The sequence below is a fragment of the Choloepus didactylus genome, chromosome 6 (genome assembly GCF_015220235.1).
Source record: "Choloepus didactylus isolate mChoDid1 chromosome 6, mChoDid1.pri, whole genome shotgun sequence".
NCBI lineage: Eukaryota > Metazoa > Chordata > Mammalia > Pilosa > Megalonychidae > Choloepus > Choloepus didactylus.
Window position 1 is genome coordinate 83777952 of NC_051312.1, and position 3794 is coordinate 83781745.

Sequence of the window (3794 nt, forward strand, 5' to 3'; positions counted from 1 at the left end):
AAGGAAAAAAAAAGTCAAAGGCAGTAAGAACAGTGTTTCAGCTGACCCTGGGGAATTATACGAGACTATCAGATTTTTCACAAGAAATCATCTAGTAGGGATGAGCCAACTGACTCTTTTCAAGTGAAAGCCATCAGAATTGTTGGAGTATGGGTCAACAGGCCCAACAGAGTAAGGATTCTCACTTAACATGTAAAGCATATTAAAGCCCCTTTCTCAAAGTGTAGCCAGAGGATAGCCATATACCACAAAGTGCTTTGTTTTAGTCTTAGCATGAAGATTTATTTGGAGAAAGGCTGTATTCTGTTTGCAACATGCAACACAATCTTTGTAAGTGGGTTGCTCTTCAGTTCAAGGACTCTTCTGTGTCTTAGAGACCAGACTCATGCAAATAACTTCTTTGTAGTCATGTTTCCCAAACATCAAAACCCCCATTCCCACAGCAGATAAACAGGTCACAAAATAGGTAAGGAAACTCGCCTGGTCTTTTGTACCCTTTCTTTTCTTCTTTATGGGCTCAGTTTTCCCAGTATACAACCCTTGGGATTTTTTTTTCTCTGTTCTCAGAACATGATAACAAAGACATGATGGTACCTCTCAAAGATCCCCTATTTACATTCCCCTTCCCTATCCTGTGGCCTTTTAAAAAAGAGATTTTCTCTTGGTTCATGATTCTTAGCCCACATATGGGAGATCGGGAAGGAGTTTGAGGGTTTGCAAGACTTCTGGAAAGAAGAATGCATTCCATCATCCTTATCCATTCATTCATCATTTCATTCATTCAGGTAACATACATGAAGAACCTAATACATGCCTAGCATATGCTCAGTGAGGTGATGAACAAGAAAGGTGGTCCTTTCCTTCGAGGAGTTTAGATTCTAGTAGGAAAGAAAATCATTAAAGAAATACTTATGCAACATTGAATTAACTGTGTTCCCTTATAAGATGGAAAAGCCACAATGTGAAGACAGCATTGCAGGGAGTCCTAAACTTTTATGGGCATTTATTGAAGGCTGACTTGGGAAGGATAGGTAGACTTTGTTAGGCAAAGAGGAACCTTACAGGGGGTAGGAAAAAGCATAATGCAGTGAGAAGAAAATATTTGGAAACCCATTATGAGGAAATAGCTTAGTGAGATCCAAGAACTTAAAGACTGCAAATCTGTCTGGATTCAACAGACCAAAAGAGAGGGTAAGTGGTGTGATTGGTGCTACACAGCAGATAGGGGCTGAATCATGCAAGACCTTAAAAGTTAAGATAAGGACCCAATTACAAAAGGAGCCCTCAATGTAGTTTTAGCTTGGGACAAATCAATCCAATTTCTATTTAAAAATTAATAAGTTTACTTTGCAGAATCAAGAATGTTTTGGAAGTGGTCAGTAGTGGCTGTGGGAATATAAGTTAAGAAGCTATCACAGAAGTGCAGGCTGGAACAAATGGGCCATGCCATTTATTGGCTGTGGTGATGGAAGAAAGGGGACATATTGTTCAAATATTTTGGAGGGAAATTTGGGAATTCATTTAATGTTGCTTAGATGAAGGAAGAGGTTTATAGAATGGCTCCCCAGTTTCTGGTGTGTTACAGGGCGCTTCAAATAAAAGTTCTGTGAGTGGCTACTTTCTCACACATTACATATGAATGTTTCCAGGTTAATAACCTTCATTTTCTGCTTCTTGCTGCTTTAAAATAAATTTGTGGAAATTTATAAATTGTTGAGATGTGTAAAGATGAATTGCAATCTATGAATATGAAGTTATATCCTCTAATATGTCTATTTGTACAAGTAGGTCATTACAAGTACAGTGGAATAGATGTCTTAAGCATGTGGGAGAATACACACATCCACATACACATGCACACACACATGAGTTTGTGTAGATGTGGATTTGTGAAATGAGTTGAACTGTGTAGTGTAGTTGTGTGCACTGTGATGGTATTGTGAGTTTAGTGGTTTTCAATTATTTAGCAAAATATACTGTACCATTAAGTCCCTGTGTATTGAGGCTCCTTTTTTGTCGGATCTTGAGATCTGCTGTAACACTGCCTGAACACTGGATGTTGAGACTTCTTTCCTTTTTTCAGATGAATGAAACTATAAATTATCAGGAAGGAAATTTATCTCAGGTGATTTCCTGGAGGAAAAAAAAAAAGCCAAACTGATAGAAAAATCACTTAGGCCTTGTTTTTAACCCATTTCCCCCCTCTTCTGTTCTCCTTATGCATTCATAGATCCATTTTCCTTTGTCTGCCTGCTGTGAGAATATGTTTTCAATTTAGAAGCTGGGAGCTGAGAGAGAGAGTCCTGCCTCACCCAGTATGGAGAACGCTGTGATGAGCTCTAATGCATCACGTACCAACCGCCACAGTTTCATTCTGATGGGTGTCCCAGGGATGCCAGACAAGAATCCATGGATGGCCATTCTCCTGGGACTTCTTTACACACACAATCTGATGTTAGTCTCTCCATGTCCACCTTGCCTTCCATGCTCAGCATCTTTGCTTCAATATCCCTCTGATTGCTTTTGATACATGCATCACACAAATGTTCTTCATCCATGGATTTGGAGTGGTAGAATTAGGATTGCTAGTGTCCATGGCCTTTAACAGTGGCCACTCAAGACCCACTATGCTATGTTTCCCTCCTCACTCATGGCATCATCAGCAAAATTGGAATAACTGTCCTAAGCTGGGCAGTCTGTGTGGTCTTCCCCGTGCCCTTCCTTATAAAGTGGTTACCCTTCTGTCAGTCCAATGTCCTGTCTCATTCATACTGCTTCCACCAAGATGCAATGTGGCTAGCCTGTGCCAGTACCCATGTCAATAGCCTCTATGGCCTCATCATCGTCATCTTCACTTTGGGGCTGGATGCCCTTATCATTGTCTTTTCTTATGTGCTCGTCCTGAAGACTGTGCTGGGCATTGCCTCCAGAGCTGAAAGGCTCAAAGCCCTCAACACCTGCCTCTCTCACATCTGTGCTGTGTTCCTTTTCTATGTTCCTCTCATTGGTGTTACCATGATTCACAGATTTGGGAAGCATCTATCACCAGTAGTGCACACACTCATGGCCAACATCTACCTACTGCTTCCCCCTGTACTAAACCCCATTGTCTATAGTATAAAGACCACACAGATACGAAGACAGATCATCCAAGTGTTCCATGGAAGAAAGAACAGGGCCTAGGGGAGTGGAGTCACATGTAAGCTGCAGGATAAGTAGGATTTGGGAGATTTAATATTTCCATTTTTAGCAGTTACAGCCCAGTCACATTATCTGGTAAATGCAAGTGTGGGGTAAGTTTTGTGAGTAAAGATACAACACAGGTCATTCTTATTCTGTAGACAGACTTTAATTTGGAATGTATGCAGTTTGATTTTTGGTGTCACAAATTCCAATTTAATTATCATAAACCTTTTTTTTTCTTTGAAACTGGAAATGAGCATCACTGATGACATAAATTACCACCTGTGGGCCCAGATAATACTTACAAGTGTTTATTTATATAATGTTAAGTAATATTTTTCTTTATTAAATACCAATTACAATAAGAAGGATTGAAGGAGAACTATGGCACTGCTAAAGGGCTGGATTGCAGATAATTTTTTTTTCTTTAAAACAAAGCAAAGAAAACTCTTACAGGATCAAATAATAGTTATCTTTTTATGTTTAGGGTTCAAATAATAGTTATCTTTTTATATTTAGGTGTTTTTAGTGTTAAAAGGCTCATATAATGAAATTAAAGCAGACACATCTGTGGTTTCTTTTGTTTTACACACTATCACTTCTTCATATAC

The 3794-nt window shown here is 39.2% G+C and overlaps 1 pseudogene; it reads left to right on the plus strand.

Annotated features, from left to right (window-relative positions):
- The first annotated feature begins 2332 nt into the window (after positions 1 to 2332).
- On the plus strand, positions 2333 to 3183 carry LOC119536096 (annotated as a pseudogene).
- Positions 3184 to 3794: the final 611 nt, after the last annotated feature.